The sequence below is a fragment of the Asterias amurensis genome, chromosome 5 (assembly GCF_032118995.1).
Source record: "Asterias amurensis chromosome 5, ASM3211899v1".
NCBI classification, from domain to species: domain Eukaryota; kingdom Metazoa; phylum Echinodermata; class Asteroidea; order Forcipulatida; family Asteriidae; genus Asterias; species Asterias amurensis.
The window spans coordinates 14,952,811-14,978,517 of NC_092652.1; the positions used below are offsets into that span (position 1 = coordinate 14,952,811).

The 25,707-nt window shown below is 36.9% G+C and overlaps 1 protein-coding gene across 10 annotated transcripts in view; it reads right to left on the reverse strand.

Moving 5' to 3' along the window:
* The window catches only part of LOC139937810 (poly(rC)-binding protein 3-like), a 94,340-nt gene that overhangs the window by 44,836 nt on the left and 23,797 nt on the right, over positions 1-25,707 (reverse strand). For 8 of the 10 annotated variants that reach the window (XM_071933135.1, XM_071933134.1, XM_071933133.1 and 5 more), the window contains 2 exons: positions 16,827-16,900; positions 5,913-5,982 (listed from right to left, as the gene is read on the reverse strand). The gene's annotated coding sequence lies outside the window, so the exon portion shown is untranslated. Of the gene's footprint in view, positions 1-5,912; positions 5,983-15,743; positions 15,886-16,826; positions 16,901-25,707 lie in introns of all 10 variants that reach the window. The other 2 variants (XM_071933127.1, XM_071933130.1) reach the window with 1 other exon arrangement.

Genomic DNA, 25,707 nt, shown 5'->3' on the forward strand with positions numbered 1-25,707 from the left:
GCGAGGTTATAGTGTTTCTTTAGCTACAGGGCAATTCTGTGAAGCCCAAACGTGTGTAAATTAATACTTGAGTACGAGTCAGTACACACAAGATGCAGATAATAATCAATCGTAGTACTGTGCAGAAGATTGGAAACACTGTTATCAATATTTCTCAACTGCAATGAGACGAATAATTGTCAGCCCTCAAATCCTCAAGAAGAAAACATCAAGACATGAACCAGTTTAGTTATTTCTGTAGAATACTAAATTAATTCCATTCATTAATTTTAAAAATCTCCAAAGACGAGTATTCATCCTATTCATCTGAAAATGCCTGTGATTTTTTTCACAGGACTTGGGAAAGTACTGAGTATACAGTGCTACACACATCGGTGTATATGGGTAAAAACCAAAAATTAAAAAAAATTAACATCTGAAAACAGTCTTCACCCGTTATGGGTTTGCAATTATTGTCAAGTGTGATTATGATAGTTACAATAACATCAAACATTTCTAATCACTTAACATGAAGTCTGAATTTATGTAAAATCATAATGTAGGGTCAAACTTTGGTTAATAATAATCTTGCTGCAATTTTCCTTCATAAACTGAACTCAATTTTACTCAAGCTTCAAAAAATGTTTCTTTTAGAATAACATAAACATGATAACTGATATGGGATTAGAGGCATTGCATGCTGGGTGAAGTATCAATTTATATTTGGTTTGTGGTGCCACCACGTGTGTGTCTACTTGCCAAGTACAGTTTGTTCTTAGAGAACTGTCTTGCTATATATTCTACTACCGCGGAGTAGATTTTTCAGATTTCAGGAGACTTCTCGGTTTTGAAAAGAACTGTCTACCTGACAAGTAGATACACACGTGGTGTTACTGCAAACCAACCATATAATGATAATTGATATTGAGGGTTTACCTTAGGATGTGCTGACAACCTTTGTATTTACAGTGTTACATAATGAACAGCTTCAACCATGAATGCACACCTTTTATTAGTTCTGCTATTTCTAAGTCAAAGGTTATGTTGGAGTACCCACGTTTTTAATGAAAAATGGCTGTGTGTGGCACATCAGAGCAATCTTTATGTCTGATCTTATGTGTGGCCCACATGTATACTTACACTGAGTGTTACCAAAGGATCTGTCATATTAGTAACAGCCTCTCTTCCTCACCATGAAATCCAATGCCAATGCAGCCCATTAAGAATTCCATACTTTCTGACTGAATTTCACGCGCTGTCACTTTGTCAAGACATGCTCTTGTGTGCTTGTTGTGTGCTTGTCTTTGGTGCGTGGTTTCTTAGCCTGAGCAAGGCAGCAAAATTTGTGTATCAATGTACAGTTGTGTATGCAAGTAGGCATTTTTGGGTGGGAGTGTAAACCCCATATAATGTATTTGGTCATGATTATTGTGATCTAAAGTACATTCGTCTAAAGCCCTGTTCGTATTGGACTTAATTTGGGTAAACTAACCGAACCAATGGGTAACTTACCCATTTTAAGTCCAATGCGAACAGCCCAGGAATTTTTCCTCCCAGGTAACGTCCGTCGATATATCGAAAATACTCAAAAACTCGATATTTTTTTGACATCGAAATCGCCGATATCACTTTTATAATCATATCGTAATATCGGTTTTTCGATATATCGAAAATAATTTCGATGTTTTGAAAATTTCGATGTTCCTAAATGATATCGAAAATACCAAAAGAGTGTCCGATTATTTAAAAGAAATCTGTGTTTGAGTATTAGAAAAGCCGTCGTCGTTATGTAGTTTCATCATTTTGAGTTGCCCTATTAAATAAAATACGTTTTACAACCAAGTATGTCTGCTTGTTCTTTGTGTTTTCGCCATCAGCCGCCGGCCCGCCGCAGAAGTTCACGACCCCGCGGCGAGCGCTTGGTAAAACCTCAAAAGAAACCGCCACTGCTGCCCCATCGGCTGTTTAAGATGCAACTTCCCATTGCGCATGTGATCAAAATCAATGCGTCTTCACCCCGCAAAAACTTCCCCGAATCAACAAGACAAAACAAAACAAGGAAGAAAACAATCTTACGTTATATAGTAAAATAATCTTTCTAACAATCCAAGGTTTCGTAATGGCGTCATTTTGGTCAAATAAAGCCTACACGTTGTGTTGTTTTCGGTAAACAAGCTAACATTTCCGAGAAACTTTATGCTTCGCAGCACAGACCACGCTGTCGGCGGCTATTGCGTGCGTACCAGCGAAGACTATGCTTTTGTACGGTTTAAGCGTGCACACCAGCGTGTATGGTTATTGCAATTCGGGGGGAAAACCCGTTTGCCCAAGCATGCACAGACACGTGCAGTCTTTGGTCAAGGCGGTAACGCGTGATGCACTGCGTTATTTCGACAGTAGAGGGCGTTCTAGCATTAAATGTTTCTTGCCTTTGTTATAGAATGCAAAGTAAAAAGACTACGAGCCTTTATTGGAGACTATGTGACTGCATGCTGCGTGCGTTGTATATTGTGATCGCGGAGTGGTAGGTCTGTGTTTTGCGGGACTTTCTAGTGATTTTTTTTCGATGATTATCTCAACCATTTTCAACCGTAAAGGTAGTCCGGGCGCCCGTCGGACAACTTGATTGACACTTCTACGTCAATGCATCGGCAACTGACACCTTAATGTCGGCGAGTCACGCAACTCACAAAGGCTCTGTGTCATTTTGAGACGGCCAATCATGGCCAATCACGAATCGAGAATTGTGGTGAGCGTTCACCAAATGGCCAAGCCAGCGGTAGCGGCGATCATACTTTGTTGTAAAACCAGAAATAATCGGGGTGGGACTACGCAATTTGAAATTGTTTGAACTACAAACAAGTTCGGGGGATCAGACAAAAACAGGTTGAAATGTAACCCTATTAAACTGTCAGTCTACGGTATATATATTTCTACCTCCATGAGTATACCAAGTGCTGTTTTTAGGCTTCCATCTTGCGCGCGGGAAATACTCGATATATCGAGTATACTCGATATTAAATTTTCGATATATCGGTTATGGGAAAAAACCGACATCGACGGACGTTACTCCCAGGTAACTTACCCGACCCGAATGGGTAGTTTAACTGAGCCAAAGGTGCCCGGGAAGATTGACCAGGTCAGTTTAACCGAGCCAGAAAGCCCAATGCGGACGTGACGACTCGGTTAAATCTCCCATCAGTCCGTGACTCGAAGCAGCTGACATGTTTTGTTATGGAAGAATCAGATTTTCGTGATTATCAAACTATTCAATGTTACGCAGGGGGCCAGCTCTGTTAGTTTATCCCTGGTCTTAGTATGTTTACCGAGTCAAAAAATGAAAGTGCGGACGGTGGGAAAGTAAACCCGTCGGAATGTTACCCAGCGTCATGGTTAAGTTACCCAAAATATTAATCGCACATTTATGATTTAGAGTAAAATTCATAAAGTGTCATAACTTTAATCCTAACTTTAATCCTAACTTCAGTTGAATTGAAAATTTCACCAAGTTTAAGTTAACCATTACACTTGAAGAATGCAACAATAGGAATGTAGTAAAAACTTTGTTTAATCCAATTAAATTTTGGTAACAATAGAAATTTGATGTTACCACAGCAAATTCCTTGGTGTTGATTATTATTATTATTGGCAAATTAAAATTTCTGTAATTTCTGCACTTGTGTGTTTGGGCATTTTACAAAATAAACAAGGGAGCAACCAAAAATTCTGTGATTAAAAAGTACACACCAATTTGTAATAATGAAGCACTGACAAATGAATTTAAATACAAGAAAAGGTAAACATAAATAAGCAGGCAAATAAATTTTTAGACTAAAACCATGGAGGTAGAAACTACCTCCATGCTAAAACCAAGAAAGGTATAATCTGATAGTTGTTGGCAATCATCAGATACATGTATGTGTTGACATAGTCAGTAGCCCACATCAGAAACAACTAACACATGTACACTAGGCATAAATGTCTTGAGTACATATTGACACGGAGACTGAATTAAAGTGTCTGACATGATTCTCTACAGTAACCCTTACAGCAGCAGGGTGATCTGTTGTAGAATGACAGTCAACTCCTATTCTACGTGAGGCTCAGCCAGTACAACTCAAAGTACAACTCAACCAAAAGCAAACAGGACTTGACCTAGATATCTGCTAAATCCAAAATAGATGCATTGGAGGGACTCTTCTCCCTTCTCCAGGCATGCACAGCTCAAGACCTTCAGAGTTGAGTTGACATTCTCTGCACATGTAAATGTAGGACTTTGTAACCTTACATTCAAACAATTGTCTTGGGCAAGTGTTGAGGTTAGCACTTGTTATCTTCCTGTCAATTGTAACAATGGAATTGACTTGAAAATACAGGTTAACAGGGCAGTCATATTAAGTCGTGTTTGCAACGTATAATCAGGGGGATAGAGTTTGTCAAGGCAATGTTAACTTAATAATTTTATTGTGGTAAATAACCACTATTCACATGTGGAATATATCATGTCACAATAGTTTTAATAAATATTTCAAACTAATGTGAGGTTTTAAGATTTTAATATAAATTAAGCATTGTTAAAATAATTTTATCAATTTTTCAATGAGTAGTTTTCCTCGAGTTAGTCAGCCCAGTCTTACCATCACCAGTGTGGGCTTTACATGGAGTGTGGGTGCTGACGCCTGTGTTATCTTGCCTAAAACTCTGGACATAATGCTCAATATTCAGACATGCATTTGTTTAGCGTTAAAGTTTTTCTTCTTCGAAAGCAAGTTGCATCTCAATATTGGAGAGCAAAAAGGGCCTGGCTCTGTCGGCTACTTAGCAATTGAAGTAAAACAAATTTGCCTTGAAACCCCAGGAGAATTTTAACCTTAATGAGTAGACCTACGTACATGGTTTGTTGGAGACTGCCTGAAACTGGTTTATTGTAAAAATTATCTTGTGTGACAAGACCCTTATGTAGGGATGGGGCCGGGGAGGAGTAAAAACTTCACAACATAAATTGTTTATCTTGAAAACCATCCCAACTGCGAGAGTACAAGATCTTCCAACCAATTATTTTGTTGCGATTTACAATTACTGTCTCTGTGCAAAGTACACATATGACTAGAGTGTAAATAAATAATAACTGCATGCTACTTGAACATGCACTTTAGGATTCAATTTCCTAATATCTGAATTCTAATAAGCTGGAGGATCTTGGCCGGCTACTCTGAAGTCGAGCTGGCCACCGTGTTAATTAAGGAATTTAATCCGATTTCAGCACTTAGCCAGCTGCATGAGACTAATCTTATCAAATTGGTCATATCATGCTTAAATTCACACTTTTACAGTCCAATATATTGGCCAATGATCCAAAGAATTACAGTCGTTGTCTAGTGTAAAATATCATCAAACTTTGACATCATTTAGAGTTTCATGGTTAGTTTAATGTAAATTAAAATTTAAACCCCCCCCCCCCCAAAGAAAAAAGTTGTAATAATTTTAAAAAACATTCAGTAGCTGGTAAGCCGTCCTATACTTTGCGAAGATGACTTACCCCTAAACCTTCCCTATGAATTATTTTAAGTGTCGAAAAAAAAGTAAACTAACTTTCCCACCGTGCCAATACCTACGTGACATAGGATGACAATCTTATAAATGTGTACTTTCTTGAGATGAATACCGAACTGTAATATTGTACTCTAGAGCTATTATAAGCAACTCTTTTGTTTTGATTTGCTGCAGGGAATAAATCTTGAGTGACACAATTTGGCAAGTGACTTGACGATACCATTCATTACTACTAGTCAGGCAAACACTTGCCCGATCACAACTTGTCATAAGAGTGGCCATTTTTCATAATGTGTTAACGATTGAATGGCATGTCTTGTCACAGTCTGAACTCACAAAACGACAGCTCACAACGAATACGGAAACAACACAATCCTTACCAGCAGTTCTTTCGCTTCAAGTCACCCTGGTGCCTTAGGCTAGCAATGCATCCGTTTAGAACAAGTCAACCTGCAACAAACACAGAAATAATTTGTTTCACTCAAACTGTTTAACCCATAAACTTATTCATGAAAAGTTATCAAGTTTGTAAAAGTCAATAAATGTGTTATGATCTGTGATCAGTTTGTTTCTTGATTTTAACATTTTTTGTGGACTTCTGATGTGGTTTGTCACACAAGGGCAACTTTGGTCATGGTAATAAAAGCAATCAAATATTTGTTTCAATGCTTTAGCATTTTAAAAAAGATTAACTATTGCCCCAATAATGACAAAAACAGAACATGGGTTTCTAACTTGAGTGTCAGTAATATGCTCATAACAAATCAAATGCAGTGTGGAAAAAGCAATTCATCAAATTATAGTACGAGTCCTTCATCAGATAAGTAGGTTACTGAAGTTCAAACAGGCATTTTCTTAATTGGACCCTGTTTGCTCCACTGTTCATAGCAGACCCTCCACTACAATACTACTCTTAGACCATAGACAAGTAGGGAGAGGGGCAGAGATGGTGATATATATGACCTGCGCCCAATTACAAACAGGCTGCTTTTAAAAGCAGAAATTATTGCTTAGCAGAACTGAGCAGGACACCAGTCACAATTTGTGCATTTGATGTGGCAGTTTGACTGGTAGCCGTTTGCTAGTACTTTTGTTGTGCTTAAAGGGTCTGGGTACTTATTGTAGGACACAAAACACAATGTCCACAGATTTACAATAAACTCACACCATGCACACAGTTTGAAGATAATGATGATAGAAAGCTTCCCTTAAAATATTACTTGCTGAGGTGCTGTAGTTTTTGGGAAATTAGTAAAACAAGTCAAGAAAATAACTTTCTGCAGAGATGCTACATTATTTTAGCATGTAAAATGTATTTTCGTGACATTGCTTTACTCGTTTCTCAAAAACTACTGCACTTCAGCAAGTAATATCTTAAGGTAAGCTTTCTTCTATCATTATCTTCAATTGGTGTAAATCTAATGTAAATCTGTAGACATTGTGTTTTATGAAACAAAGAGTACCCTAATCCAAATTGTTAAATGCTAAAAGCAGCTCAATGAAATTGGGCCCAGACCACATCACACCATCCAGAGTAATCCAGCTACTATACCACATGATGTCCAGCTGACAAGATTATATCATCAGCAAATCCACAGACCTCTGACCATCAGAGGTCCATGTAGAGACCTTAATAACTTAACATACCTCCTTGATTGTCAGTGGGTATTACTTGCATAAATAATGTGCCATTTAATCAGATAGGATTATAGAGAGGGTATCTCTGACTGTAGACAGCGTCGGTTAAAAACAACAGATCATAGTGCTTTGATATAAGACAAAACAATGAAGGTACAGCGTGTGGTATTGTAGGCTTCCTCAAACTATGTGTGAGAAATTATAACAACGATGCAATTAATAATCTCTGGCACACAAAGCTTGCAGACAAGATACACAGCATTGATTGGTAGTAAATTTACGTAAACTTGTAAGATTAGACCAACAAAGTGTACAAAAGGGAACTTTTTCAATAAATATGCAACGTCATTCTCTGTCTACAAATGTCATTGTTACAAATGTCATTGTTTTTAGGAATCTTTTTGTTGAAATTATCACTTAAGGCTCAATCAAATTAATAATTTATTGTAAATATTTGTTTGAATTGGTTGACTTTGGCTCTTTCATTCTGGAGTGTGTAATTACATGAGCCTTCAAACAAATCCTGCTGGAAAGGGCATAGTTCTGGAATACTGAAATTGTTTAATCTCAGTTCAATCAATTTCCAGACTAAATTGTGCACGTATGTATACTACAAGACTTTGAATGGCAATAACCCACGTACTATAGGCCTACATAGGTCATATTGGAACTGAAGAAGCCAAGAGAGAAATCCAAGACCAAATGTACGCCACACTGGCCATTCAATCCCGTTATGTGTTATACCAAAGCATCAAATATTCATACAAGGAGAGTGGGTGGGTTTCAATTTCTTAGCTACTCATTAATGCAGTGTTAATTTTGAACATGGGCCTGTAATGCAAACCAATACAGGTGTACATAAGAATACACTGTTGGCCTACAGTCTAAACACCTGCTTTGTCAGTCAAAGAAAGGCCAAACAAACTATGTTAATAAAGTACAACATATTCACAGGTTCAAATGGGAAATACTACTATCAGCTTTGATTGTAAATCCAAAACCCATGTTCGATTTTGACGATTTCTTTACTCTTTACACTCAGGTGCATCAATGTTGGTACATGTAGGCCTACATCGAACATGCAAGGCCAAAAGAAAACCAAGATGAGAATCCCCACCCCCTGCTTTTTTAGAGCCTACTCCTTTTTTTTCTTCTTGTTTATAAAATATAATTATAAAATATAAAAAAATAAAAATAAAAAAAAGCATACATTTTAACGATCTCAGACTTTAAAAAATGAGATTTTTAAATAGCCAAGCCTTCATCCTCCTTTCTTTTTTGGAAAAAAGGCATGATGCTCAACATTAATCTTTTTCCTTTTCTTTTGCCTTAAAGACACTGGATACTACGGTAACTGTTCAAGACCCGTCTTCTCACTTGGTGTATCTCAACATAAAATAACATACCTGTGAAACATTGAGCTTGATTGGTTTTTGGAGTTGCGAGATAACTATGAAAGAAAAAACACCCTTGTCACACGAAGTTGTGTGCTTTCAGATGCTTGATTTCAAGACCTCAAATTCTAAACTTGAGGTCTAAAATCAAATTCGTGCAAAATTACTTCTTTCCCGAAAACTACGTTAATTCTTTCCCGAAAACTACGTTACTTCAGAGGGAACCGTTTCTCACAATGTTTTATATTTATACTATCAACCTCTCCCCATTACTCAATACCAAGAAAGGTTTTATGCTAATCAATATTTTCAGTAATTACCAATAGGGTCCACTGCCTTTAATTGTAAATGACCACAAAAATATGACTTCATCATTATCATCGTGCATTATTCTCTATTTTGTGCTTCATTTAGTTCCAAAGACAAGAAAGGTATGCAAGGAGTTGGTAGTAATTTGCAGCCTGGTTCCACATTTCCAACACTATCAAGGGTTGGGTTACAATATGCAGAAGCAGGTAGTATACTTACAGACATAACACAAGTGTCTGTCATTGAATTCAAGACTACGCCATGTCTATAAAGGTACAATATAATAGTTAGGTTTAATCAAATCATCAGTGTCTCCTGAGTGGCAATGGACAAGTAGACAGACCACTACATGGGTTTGTAAATTCATATGTAACAAAAAGAGTAATAAGCTGAGAGAGAATACAGGAGCAAAATTTGGAGACAGTGAAGGACATGGTGAAATGGTTGCATAATGAACACACACTACGGGGAGCCAGAGAGGTAGGCCTCACAAGATGTCATGTCACACTGCTAAACCAACAGGAGTTACGACCCTCGTCTACAAACTCTAATGGTCACCCTTCACATCTAATAATGTAACTCATGAATCTCATAAAGAAGCCATTGATTTCATTTTCATTCATATCAATCGTTTGACAACAAATGGATAGAAGATTGACCAAACTAATCCCTTTCTACAGCATACAATGGTCAATGGGGATTCAGATACAACTGAAATTTACTGTAATTGATTGATGTAAAAGTCTCCAACATGTAAAGATGGCCAGCTATGGGTAGATGGATAGTAGTCACTTATTGAGAAATTATACAATCAACAATGGCATTTTCTTGATGATATTCAACCAACACTATTTCTTTTAAAGGCAGTGGACACTATTGGTAATTACTCAAAATAATTATTAGCATAAAACCTTTCTTGGCGACGAGAAATTGGGAGAGGTTGATGGTAAAAATCATTGTGAGAAACGGCTCCCTCTCAAGTGCCATAGTTTTCGAGAAAGAAGTAATTTTCCACGAATTTGATTTCGAGACCTCAGACCTCTAGAACTTGAGGTCTCGAAATCAACCATCTGAACGCACACAACTTCATGTGACAAGGGTGTTTTTTTCTTTCATTACTATCTCGCAAGTTCGATGACCGATTGAGCTCAAATTTTCACAGGTTTGTTATTTTATGCATATGTTGAGATACACCAACTGTGAAGGCTAGTCTTTGACAATTACCAATAGTGTCCACTGCCTTTAAGAGACAAAACAAAGGCTTGTCATTAACTTGCATTGCATTATTAGTGTACGTACAATCAATCTACGATACAGGAATATTTCCTTTCATTAATAGTAAGACAAAAAAAATTCCACTGAGCTTACCACTAAGTGCGGGATAGGTGCAATATAAATATAGATACAAACAAGTATTCAATTATACTGGCAGCATCACGCATGTATGCACAGTGTAATTTATTGTGTAGATACCTATACACCAGTGCATTAAAAATAATTTTAATTTATGCTACACCTCCTGTGCATATTGACCAAAGAATGTTGGATTTAATTTCATTCAAGGTTTACGAGTTTTTAACAATTAGATGGATATATATAATTACACTTGCTCACAAATGACCATAAAGTATTTTACCAGCTCAGTATCATCCACCAGTGTTTCAGCTAGGATTTATAATTGCATGTGTCTATTGGCTACCAAAGTATGTTTAATACATTGAACACAGGTGCATCGGTTTTTAATATTGGTATAAAAATAGCTTTTTCATCAGTCACTTGTACTGAAATACAGCAGCGATGTTTTGTAAGTCTGCGCTATTGTGTGCTTAAATCCCAAGCAGCTGAAGCACTTAAAACGGCAGCATCCAATCATGCTGATGCACAGATAAAATGAATCTCAGTCACCGAGTCCTAAGGAATGAAGGAATGCATCACTCATGCTGAGCGCTCCATTAGCCTCCTTGTATATAGGCCCAGCCTGTAAACACCAAAGCTTCAATCTGGTTATTTTTACCCCACAAAGCTTGTGAGCATGCGAGCACAGTGTACCAATATGTGAAACTATGTGCATTTAAACGTCTAGATGTACTGTCCATACTAGTATTTGTACTATATTGGTGACTGCACTACATCAGCATCTAAAACATTTGAATTCTTGCAAGAGTCCATCATTGGCCATATACCACTACAATAATTTTAAAAAGGACAGAAAATGACAAAAAGTGTGCTTAGTATTTTCTAGGCACAGAATTTCAATGAAGGCAAGCATGTAGCTTACTTGCTTTATGAGAATTTATTCTATATTTATAAAGAATTTAAGCATGTACGTACATACAATCTTAATACAAATTTTGCTGGAAATTAAGAATCAAACAAAACTATGCACTCAGACACATTTCAAACATAACACAGAACAACTTTTAAATGGTCAGGCTCCTTTCTTTTCAGACAACTATATAATACCAAACACAAATGGTCTAGTCATTGCTCAATGATTGTATATGCAACAGAACAGTGTACCTATTCCTGGCTAACCAATCCAATATCTACAGCGTACATGTATCTTAAAATAGTCATACTGAAATATTCCCTGCTTCTTCTTGGATGCACCAAGAAGCAAATCCAAACAGAACTACATCTCCATAACAATTTGCAATAAATTAACAATGTAGAGTTTGGTGAATAATGAAATTGATACTAGTGTGATGCATTAGAAATGCCTGATAACAAAATTACAAGCTCTACCTTGCAGGAAAATTACTAAGGTTTATGTTAATGAACGTTTATCTGCATACATGTACACCTGTACTTTGAATGTCATAGCTGAGTGACAGTGTATGAACAATAGGCAAGGTGAACTTTCTTAAAATCTTATCAAACTTAAAATACAAGAAAATGGATCTGATTAGACTGGACACATCAAGTACAGCACAATCCATCAAGTACAATACAATGTGGCTCCATCAAATGACACTAAATGTTCATGTACATGTATGTGAAAGTGTTCATACATTGCAGAAGTGAACAAGTAAACTGACTGAAGAGTTACACAGTTTGCCTGAGGGCTTCAACAAGCTCACATACATTAACATGTACAAGCCTACTTTCATTGTGGTTTGACAATTATCCACAAACCAATTTACAACTTGAATTCTCTACACAGCACCTCTTGGGCATACATGTAGCCATACCAGACTGTATGGGTGTAGTACTGTAGATCATGGACAAGTAAATCAAGATTCTCAATACATTCCACTGATTTAAAATGAGTTGCATAACAATACCTCAGAACTTCCCTGGAATACACCAACATAATAAATTCTCTGGCTGACCTGTCTCTGTATAAAAGGCAATGATCCCATTCACTGAAGTCAGCCCACTACACCCAGACACATTCTTCATACTCGGTCCAGACTACTGTCCAATTAAATAGGGGTTTCAAGGCTTTGGATATAACCAGGATTGGAAGAACACAAACTAGTAGGAGTTGACAGAAGCAAGAGCTGTACAGCCATAGGCTAAGATAGCAATAAATGTGTTAATTCTGTATAGTTTGCCATCATTTGTTCTTTCTTCACAATGTAGCATAAATGGGAAAATTCTCAAATAATTATTTAATTTGTGTCAAATCCTATTAGCTGATAACATTCTTTAACAAATGCCAGAGAAAAACCCAAACTGTCCAAAGCAACTGAGTGGCAATGTACATGTACCATTCAGATGAACAAAAACTAAACAACCTCAAAACCTCAGCATTCTCCCTGCAAAACACATTGAGAGTGGCAGGACAGTCAAAAGTCTCAAGTGCCTGGTTAGTTCAGTATTAAAGAACATCCCTATTTCATGAGAAATATTGACTTGTGAAAAAGCTACATGTATTGGACTCGTGAAATGACAAGCTGCTGGCTAGTCACCAAGAAACTTCAAGGTAAACCCTGTGTAAAGCCCGGTTCATACTTCCTGCCAATGCAAATGCGATGCTAATGTAACGTGAATTTGACGTCATAACATCCCTTTGCAGCGATATTCGCAAGTGAGTTGCCCAGAGTTTAACTGCTGCCAAATATTCGTTGCGAATTTGTGACGTCAACATTCGCTTCGCCTTCGCATTCGCAGGAAGTATGAACCGGGCTGATCTGTATACTGAAAGATTAAGAAACACATAAGTCAACCCAGGTAATGGGCAAAGGTTATCTAAAGTAACTCATCATCTTAAAGTCTTGTCTGAAGCTTTCCAATCTGCCAACAAATAATTTCCAATAGATGTAAATACAGCTTTGGCAAAATAAAAAAAATTATTTGTAATAATCCCGTTAAAAAGTTAGAGCACTTCTGTTTGATATCAATGATATGACACTTAGTGGTGACACAATGAACCTACATGCCCCATTAACAGTCACCTCAAGTAAACATCAACCACACACACACACAGATATCAGTGTCAAGTACCCTGACCCAGTATCCATGTACGTACACTAGTTCATTTACAGCATGGTCTTCATACTCAACTGTCCTCATATTACATTTTGTGAGAAAGACGGCAGGTTGGCACAAGCCATTAGTTGGAAAAACAAAAGAAAACTCAACAACACTCTCAGGCTATGTTCGATTTGGCGGCTACAGATAGGGCTACAGCTAGATGTCATCATGCATTAAGTTGAGGTATAGGAACGCCCGTAGCAATATCCCTTAATAGCAATAGCCGTAGCTGTAGACACCAATTCGGATACCGCCTTATTCTCATGATGGAGGCAGTGCTTGTGGACAAAGTTGCCAGGCTTCAGAACTTTAGGAACAAGTAAAACATGGTAATAAAAGGATTCAAACATGAAAAAAAAGCCAACAATTTGATAACATTTTGCACAATGTATGTCGAAAGTTACATGAAATATAAAATTTAAATGTTTATCATTTTTGTAAAAGTACAATGTCCAGATATGCGCAAACACTTGTATCAGAAAAAAAATAACATACAGTACTTCTCATATTTCAATAATTACAGTTTGTGTAAAGACAAATGTGAACAACAGATTTTTCAGATTAGGAATGCACTTTCTGCGGGAACTTGGTGGATTAATAAAGGAAATTACTGCTACAGTAAGAGTTAAGTGCTTTGTATTGAATCTAGAGCCATGGTTTCCCTGTGAGCATACCCAACCCAGGTGATTTATTGTTATCAGAGTGCCCTTCAAACACTGCTGTTGACACCAGAAGCAGGTGCGTAATATTTCAGTAATGAATAGCAAGGCTACACAATCATTGTTATAGGTTCAGATATTTATTAAGGACCTGCTGGATAATTCCATGACCCTCCCTGTATCCTCCAGCTGCTGCATTTTACAGCAATTGTAAATTTAAAAAAAAAAATAGAAAAAAAAAGAAAAGAATGAAGAGCAGAGGCTTTAACACCATTTTGTTAAAATATATCTATGGTTCTTGCGTAACATATATTTCAGGAGCTATAGAGAGCATTGCAATCATACATAACTACCGAGAATCAAGTGAACACTCCAGTGTCACTTGAGTCTGATTTTCATACCTCCTCCTGCAGATGCAAATCAAACTTTGACGCCACAAACTCGCAACAAATAATTCACAATAGTTGAAGTGAAAATTCAGAGATATGAACCGTGCTTCTATTTTTTAACACTTAAAAGAGATATCTCAAATGTGCTTTTTTGATGCAGGACATGCGGAATAATATTGCAGAAATAGGGCTGGAAGAGTTTGCTTGTATTCCGCTGGACAACACCACATTTACCTACCCAGAGTGGACTCCATAGATTATCAACACATGTGGCACCATAGTACAACAATACACACTAACTCTCAACACAATGTGCATTATAGTCCATCTATACAGTCAAACACATCATGGACTCTTGATATATGAACACTTTGTTGTATTTCTATGGAGTTATCCAACCAAAGCGTCGGCGGGGTTAACATTACACTGAAGTTAAACACACCAAGGATATTAAGCATTCAGTTTGTTGCAATTGTAAGTCTGTTAACTTTTGCTTTTCACTCTAAACATGTTTATAATATATTCCCCCTTCCCGCCCCCTTAAACAAAATACATCTTGGATCTCAAAAGCTTTTAAAAATATAACTACATTACTTCAAACTGAGCACATGGGCACAATGAATGCCTTATCTGTAGCTTGTGCGTTGTTGGCATACCATTAATGCAATTCCAAGAAAGCTCATTCTGATCATAAAACCATCATTTGTTTTTCAACAAAATGTGTTTATTTAATGCTGGATCGTGCAGAATAATATTGCAGAGTGTTGCTTGATAAAGTGCTCTGCAGCACATGGTGAGCCAAGCAGGGCTATACAGTTAAATTGTTTTTACCTGTAATACGTGAGCTAAGCACTGTACACAATTAGCCAATTCTTATCATTGATCCAATGCAAAAACCCAGTTATGTCCAGGACTACAGGTTCAGAAAGTATAGGATAAGATGTTGAATCCAACCGCAATTTTGTCACTCACTATGACCCAATTTAGGTTTTATTCAGGCTCGAAGAGTAGGTCTAAGGCTCAAATGTTGGTCATAAATGAGATAAAATGTGGCTGACGGATTTTACATCTTTACCGATCAAGGATCTATGAACATGTTTTACATGGTGGTCCTGGCTCAAGGATCCCAAATCTTGTGCTAGTGTCTTACTGTCGTTCATAAAACCATGATAACACAGAAAATGATCATTTATTTTTCAATCACATTATCCATGCTTGTCATACTAGTGTACTCAGTATGTGTACAACTACCTCCATGATCTTGTTTTGTACACCAAAAATACACTACAGACACAATTTGAATACTGATATATCTAGGCCTATAATCAGAAATGCAATCCTACCTTGATTTCACAACAGCAACTAGACAGCTCTGCCAATATAGTTACTGGATAAATCCTTATCACTTAATTGTTGGACAGTTGATAAAGCCTTTGATCTTCTTAGTAGGTCAGACAAGGCGGACAGGTACATGTATGCAATCATCTATTCACAATCATATACATTTATGTACATTATTCAGTGCAGTCATACCTCAAATGGCACCATTTAAAGACTACTGTACACTAAACACTGACCACGACCATGTACTGTACACGCTTCTGCTGCTGTAGCTACCACACATCCCCTGCACATAGGCCTACAATCTTATAAATCAGTGAGCAGCTTTCACTGCACTCAATCTAGCTGAAATAGTTAAGTGAATGGAGCTACAGTGACTATAGTCACCAAATATCTGCTTTAGATGTGCACTACAATAGCACCATGTGTGAGTTCTCTATGACAGCTAAAGCACAGACACTATGGGGGTGTATAAGGGTCTACGCTTTGCTGACCACATAGCCAGAGGCACCCAATGAGCACCACTTATTAATGGGATATCCCAAAATAAAGCCTGCTGCCTACCTTAACTAAAGCTCAGTGGCCTGATCTACTTTCAGAATAGGGGTCTTGGTTGTGTATTCAATGATGGGAAGCTGTGGACCTGCTGACTTGACAGTTGAGCTGCTGCTTTATCAAAGATCTTTACTCAAGACCAATGGATTTGTAGCTAGCTTCAGACGTAGATTTACAGTAGTTGACCCTAAAATGTCAACAAATGTTGCATAGGTACACAAGTACTCAAGTCCACATGTACCAGTTTAAGGTCAAGCGATTGTTAGGTGATAAGACAAGTAGTAGTAAGTAGAGGTCTGCATTTTATTTTTTAGAGCATCTTTCAAAATGTGATTATCACATTGTAATGAAAGCTTTTATGATCCTATTGAATCTGATATGGTAACATTATAGCATTGACAGAATTCATGGAATTATAATCACTGAAAGAACAGCATATTCTTTCATTATACAAGCACAATGTCATCCATTTTAACTTCCATAATTGAACATGTACACAATAATACCAGTCAACTTAAACCTGTACTTACCAATAATAGTCAGAGAAGATTAAGTAGACTTGATCCCAGATTACATATGTCTTGTCAGTGTCAAGGAACCAGATCTGTAAATTTTCACAAAATATAAGATCAAACCATGTTAATAAGGAATACACAACATTATTAACGCTTAGCATCAGTAGAACAGGGAGTAAGTTCTTTGTATTGTTATATAGTGCACGCATCATATTGACACACTCCATATATGAACTATTATATTCATTTCAGATGCAAAATAAAGAAAAACAGGTTAAGACTAAGATGTGTTTGGCTCCACTCATAAGTACAACTGCTATCATGAAACAATTTAATTTATAAGTAAATCATGTCAAAATATATCACATTTGTTTTGAAATAATTTTCTCAGTAAATATAAAATCTATTTTGGTTTATCAAAAATGACTTATTCTACATTTCTATAATTCATAATAATGCCTTTGTAACCAAATTGTATTGCGCATAATTGATGCCATGCACCACTACAAGAATATAAATAGATACATTTTTCATATTGAAACAAGATTCTATATTGTAGTTTTTTGGATATTATGTTTCAAAAAAAGATGATACTGTGTGTAGCATAACTAATGGCATACCGTGATAATATAGCACACACAAACTAGTCGTACTGTAATCAATATGCAGAAATAACTACCTCCACGTAGATGTCCTCAGAACAGATGTCAGGGAATCTTGTTCACATGGACTCACTAATATCCTACAACATTGTCTGATTATTATGGAATGCACAGATAGACAGCAGATGCACATAAGAAGGATAACAATAGCCAGACCAGAGATTTTACAAGCAATCAATAAAATCAGCCACACCAGCTGTGTGCAGTTTACAAACAATTAAAACTTAGCAAGAGCATTATGCAAATTCTAACACAAAGGTAAGTGTTGTGTAGACTTGCAAATTTGTAGAGATATTGATTTCATTAAATTTCCTTAATTTGTGCGCATGCCAATATTTTAACCAATTGCCTAGGTGTAATTACACAGGCACTTCTAATGGCCAGCAGAAATTTGTAAAAGATTATTATAAAAACATATGAAATTTTACAAGCATTGACTGGACACTCAGACCTAAAAATCAAGAGCTAAAATTGGTTAATAAACAAACCATGGCAAATATTTACAAACCATGTAAATGCTGTAATGGTTTGACATTGTGCATTAAGTTACACTCAAAATTCAGCATAAACCTGTGAAAATTTGAGCTCAATCGGTCATTGAACTTGCGAGATATGAATGAAAGGAAAAAAACATGCTTGTCACACGAAGGTGTGTGCGTTTAGATGTTTGATTTCGAGACCTCAAGTTCTAAATCTGAGGTCTCGAAATCAAATTCGTGGAAAATTACTTCCTTCTCGAAAATTATGCCACTTCAGAGGAGGGTGCCGTTTCTCACAATGTTTTATACCATCAACCTATCCCCATTACTCGTCACCAAGAAAGGTTTCATGCTAACAATTATTTTGAGTAATTACCAATAGTGTCCACTGCCTTTAATACTTAGATAAAATCTTGTATTTTGAAAACACAGGAACGACAATGTTCTAGTTCTCAATTCTCGCAACCCAAATCTCCACACCAAATTTGGTAACAGTTTCTCATTCTTATTCATTAGTTTGAGAAAAACCAAAGTGAAACAAAATACTGTGAGCCATCCTCAGTATTCAAATGCCCCGAAGTCTTGAAGACCAGCGAGCATAAACCTGTCTCTTGGCTGCCTTGCCTATTTGCTGAGTTATGCACACTATTCACTTTTGGCAAAAACCATGAGTGCTGTCATTTCTTGTTGGTAATTTGTGTTGATGTTTCACACTTCTCTAAGGGCAACCAGTGTGAATATACGTACAGTCACAGGTAAATATGGAACATTTATATTTGCATTGTAAACTAAAATACTGGTACCTACAGAACGTCCAACATTTCAATAAAAAAATATTCCAGATGAATTAATCATCATTAAAATTAATGGAGAGGGATAAAGAAATTACAATCAAACTAATTTACTCAAAACACTATGTAAATTTACAAACACCCTAAAGCTAAAATCAACATTAACCAAAACACCCATGTAGGTACTATTATTTTTGCTCAGTATTTAAAATTTCATCCATTCACATAACTTTTACAAAATCTTCTTTAAATAGATATATACATGTATTTACATTAGTTCTGATCTTGAGAAGCAACTTACATCTTTCACGTCTGTTTACACCGGGCCTTGTACAACAGAATGTAAAATCTGCCCATACCATCATATGGTTCTAAAATACAAAATGTGTAACCCACTGTACACAATGATAATATTATATGGATTCTCTTGATATTGTGTAGGACTGAGTGAGCAAATGAAATAAAAGGACTTGCCAGAAAGGTTCCAGAGGTTTTCAAAGAAACTCTTACTTACTACTGCTGAGATTAGTAATGGATAGAGTGGGTGTTAAAAAGCTAAGACTTTCAATGGGTTATTGTAATTCAGAAAGGCAGCTAGAGACTAACAAATGAACTGAGGGTAGCTCAAACTGCAGAAAAACTGCATATCCTGGCTAATAATCAACATTGTGACTCTCAAGAGTCTGTTTCAAGACTAAAACATAAAATGTACATGTACATCTCAGTCTCTGTCTAAACATGCAATGGTTTTAACTCTGTCTATTTAGGTCTCAATAGTGACAGGAATTAAGGTGGGATATGACTAGGCCCTATACTTGTAAAAAGAAAAGTGCTGAGGTATAGTAAAGTGAACTCCTAAAACACAAAATAAATCCAAACGCATTCCATTCAAGTCAGAATAAAAGAAACCTTTTTTCTATGAAAAATTTAAAAAAATGATTTGTGGATCTTACTTTCCACCAGTAGTTACTGAATAATTTAAACCATTTCACTAGTTAAGCATTACACCGTAGGGCCCAATTTCATGGAGCTGCTTTAAAAGCAAAAATACTGCTCAAAAAAATCCCTGCTTAGCAATAATGAGAGGGATACCAGTCACAAATTGTACAAGTGACCTGGTATTTCGGCTGTTAACCTTACTCTGGTTAGTATAATTTTGTTTTGCTTAGCTTATCGGACGCAAGTCTATGCCGAATGATGATGAGCTTATCGTTGTGCTTAAGCAGCTTTATGAAATTGGGTCCTGTACACTAAAGTACCTCCAGATGCAATGTGTCACATGTATTGTATAATAAGGCTTGCTTTCAACATTTTCAGATGTGTACTTAAGAAATCTGATGAATTTGACAGTCTATTTGCTCAGCTTTCAAATCCAAGACATTGATTGTTCTTGGTGATATTCATTCCTACACTAATACTAACACCTTCCATACCAACAGTAGTCAAACCAAAATGATTTGTGGGATTATTTGAAGAGGTTTAGAACATTTTCGGCAGTGCGATGTGTAAACTATAAATTCCTTTGATGTATCTAGAGAACTAGTAGAGTATTGAGATGGTCGATAAGCCATCTCAATGGTAGGTTCAAATCAATCTTACAGTCAAGCATTCCAACACCCAATTCATCATATCAGAGTACCGCCGAGATAATTAAGAGTTCCTCATGATTAGGCACGCAAATAAGAAGAATCTAGCGGTGCTCAATGGAGCGTGATGCCAGTCTGGTATGGTCTCTGGTTTGATTTGTTCTATGAGATGAGTGGTGTACCTGCCTTCACCTGCACCAGGTTTTAAAAGCTAAGCGTTCAGTACATACGTAGGTGTGTTTGCACGTTACTAAATGACAGCCACACAGTGTATATGATTTGTGACAGTAGTGTTTATCTTGCATACTGTAAACCTACAAAACTGAACATCATCACAGCTAGTCAGCTGTGTTCAGTGTCGTAGCCATGATGGGCGGTGCCGGGCAGGCCTCCCTGGCACTAACAAATTTCACCCAGCACTCTGAGCAAAATGCAATGTGCTGCCCTAAGCACAGATTCTCCCCAATTTGCACTTTGGCAATGATGGTCCCATATCTAAACATGAACAATTTTGTCGAACCACCTGCCCTTGATGGACTAAGTTGGATTTTGAGCCCTAAACTAAAGTTGGTCTAGCCTCAGCACTGTGTTCCTATCCTGTATTGCTGGTCCACCACGATGTACATTGTAGTACGCACAATTCTGTTGTTATAATAATATACACATATTTTCCTACACCATGAGAGATGCATCCATGGCAACATGTGCTTGTTAATGTGTGTATTTTTTTATTGACCCAAATTCTTAATATATATTTTTGAGCCATATTAACTCTACACTATACTATTACTGTAAGTAAGTGTTCATCAATCAACCTTCATTACAACGTACAGACATGTAAACATCGCAACCAAAATGTCAGTTAGTTTTCTCCCGCAAATTCTTAAATGAAAAATCTACAAATACTAAAGACAAAAAGAAATGCAATGCACATAATGCTGTTTAGCTTTGATCATAGCTCTTGGGTACAGATTTATTAATTTTATTAATTAAATATTCATTTATTCTTTGTCAATAATGCAAACTGTTTCTCTGTTCTGGTTTGCACTTTTGACTTAGCTCGGTGGGGCTTTGATGAGTCAGACTCTGTAATCATTGATTAAGCTGGGTTGAGTTTACCAATCAAACCGTACACATACCCATAGTATACCTACAGATAGTGGGGTCCTACGGTAGTGTACATGTACGTACAACAGCAGTGTACATACAATCAGTTCTGAATGATGGTTCAAACGAAAAGATGCTTTGTCTTGATTGAACATTCAGAGCCATATTATGTTGAGGCCTACATTTACTAGACTCTTCCTTAATCTGCAAGGATGAAATTCAGCAGATTAATATGACCACACTTCTACGCACTTCCATACACTGCACTATATTTCATTTGCAGAAATAAAACTGTATACACAAATGTACTGTACATGTTATGTACATGTACCAGATTCTGTACATTATCCAGAAAGTAGCAGCTCACTGTGATCTCAATATCAAATCTACCTAGGTTCCCAACAAAAAACAAAACCACTAGATTTAAACACATTTATAAAATCTGGAACATTTCATTGTCTTTTATACACATGTGCTATGGTTCTCGTTTATTTGGTTTTTTTAATCCCTCAATTATTTTTTCCCTGCACTTTAGTAGCCCCCCCTTTTTTTTTCTCTTGGTTCTTTGAATTGTTTACTCCCCCAGAAAGACACACTTATCTATCTTCAGTGCATCCTCACTCCAAAAAAGAATCAACTACGGGTAAAGTGTGTTCACAAGGACACAACAAAACGCAGATCTACAATGTACGTAACTACCTGCCAGGATTACAACACTTGTTTTGCAGGCATCAAAGTCTTTTGTTGCGGTACAAAAACCTAAACACTGTTCATGTTGTGTAAGAAAAACCAATCAGTTCTTTTTGTACAAACCAACACTTTCTGGCAAGATGCTCTCCGCACTTGGCTAGACATTTGACACTATACAGATGTTTTCAGACTGAATCATTAAGCGCTGATTTCTTATACACTGTACTCAATATCTACAATCAAGCAAGTTTTAACAGCTGATCAATGAAGAAGGTATTGCCTGCCTACGTACACCGTCACGTGTGATGTTATCATGGTTCTATTGATGCACTATCTCTAAACTTATGTGCAATAGTCCGTGTGTATTTTCATTTAAAAATATTGTGCACTGCGCTTTATGCACCGGCTTTTTGCACAACTCATGACAGACACCTCCATTTCCAGCCTTAGTAAACGGATATTAATTATTTTACCCACAAACACTCGGTTTTACAGGCCTAATATGCAAGCAGGTAATTGTTTGATTGCAATGAAAATTGTTTACCGTAAGCAACACCAATAACATTAAGGGATGATAATTTGTACGCATGAACTCACATACTAACACTTCATAAAGTTTAAGAACTTAAATAGACCTGTGCACTGTAAATGCAAAACTGACCTTTATTGGATGCTAATGAGGAAAAATAAAGCATGGAAACATACACTGTAGCTTTGAAAATCAAGCTCATTTTAATTGTCTATTTTAAAAAGTGAAAACCCCATGTTTATTGTAAATGTTGGATTAATAATCAGATGCAATGAGCATTAAGTCTGGTTCATACTTCCTGCAAATGCGAATGCGAAGCTAATTTTAAGTGAATTTGACGTCACAACCCTCCTTTCGCAGCGATATTCGCAAGTGAGTGGGAATATCGTTGCGAATTTGTGACGTCAACATTCTTATCACATTCGCCTTCGCAGGAAGTATGAACCGGGCTTAAGTCTGATTGAATTTGAAGAACATACACCCAGGGTCCATCCAGGCATTATAAACTCTAGCCTCCACGTCCTTGGTCTTTGCTTTCAGTGCCTACTTCAGTGCTTCCCTTGTTCACCATAAAACATTGATTTTGATGTATATTTCACGTGTGTAACTTGTAAGCAGAAACTTTCCTTAACCCACACACAGTATAACACTCTAGACAAAAGCTATGATTAGCATCTTGATATTTACAAAGTTGAATGTCTGGCTCTCTCACAATTTTCCCAACGGGTGTTGGGCAGGGGGTGCATTTGCCAAATTTGAGCTTCGTTATACAGGAATGAGACTTGCCATATTCTGAGTGAAAACAGGACAGCCAGAAATGTTGGGGGGAAAAATGGGAGAAAACGCAGGAGACATTAGTGACCTAATCAAGTTATGGCCAGCATAACTGATGCTCAGGGTATATAAAAAAGGCATCAGGAGACAAGATAGTGGAATTCAAGAAGGGAAAATTAGAAAGGATTAGTAGATAATAAGCACTCCAAGATGTGCCAGCATGGATGACGTGCTGAGACTGATCAAGCAATTTCAATATAAAGCTGTGGGTCAGATGACAGACATCTATCCTTGTAGTGAGTATCATTCATAGCACTGAATCATGAAGCAACTCAAATAAGCTATTAACATACCAAGGTGACAATTGCCAAAACAAAATACACAAAGTCATTCATACTTCCATCCAATACACTCATGTGATCCATCCAATGTCAAGGAGAAGGCCTACAGTCAATTTATTCATGTGAAATGCATTATTTCCACACAGTTTTTGCAGCCTGACACTTTTGATGCAAAAAAATCTTAGGCCCTGTAAACATACGCTGTACAAGAAGTTGAATATTTCTAATTTTCTGATTTCAGTCTTTTTCAAACACGTTTTGAAATTAAAAAGTATAAATTTTTCAAAATACAGTTTAATATTTGATGGCATTGAGACAGCATTGAAGATAGATGGGAGCTACATAACACTTCTCAAATCTCCCTTGTGTGTATTATCCTTACTATTGACCTTATGAGCATGGTGTCATTCGAGAAGGGCGCCCTCGGCTAGAGTTCGTTGGCCCCTCCTGCGCACACATAGACATGATAGATGTGCGATTTCCATTGTTGCATCATCTTTTACCTCCAAGATGGCGACGTGATGACGTCAATGCTTAAAGGTCTATAAGAAGCTATCAACTTCAATTCTATGCAAGTAAAAACATGTCCACTGTGGGCCTACGTACACATCATGCAGTCAAAAACAAAAAATTCCCTTCGTGGCAAGTTATTTTAACCTCAAATTCTGCACCCTGTGCTATTTTCTCCCAGGCCAAGTAATTCCGAATTGCGACTCCGAGTTTCAGGGCATATCAGGTTTATATTGGCTCCTGGGCAGAATGCACATGTAAGAATTCCATCCACACACAACCAAGATATAGTCCACTGATGAGTGTTTTACCTTCTGATAAATGTCTTTTAAGTGAAAGTGACATGTCCTCATTCAAACTAAACACAGTGAACTGACTGCTAATTAACAGCTTTCTGGATGCATAATGAACAACATTTCTCCAATTCCTATACATGAAATCAAATGGTAAACTTTAGGGTAACAATAAAAGTATTTCATTGCATTGGCTGATTAAATCTAAATATGAAGTTAACAATACTCCAATGTAAGGCTGACCTTAAGTGTTTAAAGCCACATTTCATATAACCCCTTTACTTAATAAAAACTGTTTTAGACACTGTCATTGGTTCAACTTACATCGTATCCACTAAGCTAGAATTACATTGCACTCACATTAATTACCACAAGTTACAGGTACATACACTGTACAAGATAGCAAAATAGCAGGACACATAGCAGCTGTAAAGATTGAAAAGCCAGGTACATATACTGTACAAGATAGCAAAATAGCAGGACACATAGCAGCTGTAAAGATTGAAAAGCAAAGTGGGCATGTATGATCACCTGATGCTGTTAAAGAAATCCAAACATCAGGGTCAAACCCTTCATGACCCTGTACTGGGGTCAAACCTTCATGACCCTGTACTAGGGTCAAACCTTCATGACCCTGTGCTGTTCACATTTAATTTCTCTTCGGGAGGGGGGGGGAAACCAGTTCACTATAGTTTCACAAAATCTCCAAGGGAATAGTTTTGAGATTTATGCTAATTGATACAAGGTTATTTTGCCCCAAATTTTGCACCCTAAGCAAAATTTCCCAGGGTAAGTACACCTATGATGAAACCATCTGGGTAGATCAGTGATGTGGATCACAGAGTAATTGTCCTTGTATGTACAACTACAAGTATAAATGTATAAATTTGGGTACATGTTGAAGGCTTTCTTGTCAATCTGAAAATATAATTCATTTTGAATGCCAATCCTCTGGGGGAAATCTTTCCTTCTGAAAAACAAGCAGAGAACATTTTTGTACACCATCAAAATCATTGATTTACCCTTGTCAAAACAAGTCCATATGAAAAATATACAATATTCTTGACATCTACTTGATTTTTTTTCCGCATAAACATAACCAAAACATTCAACAAAGTCGTATTCGTGTTAATT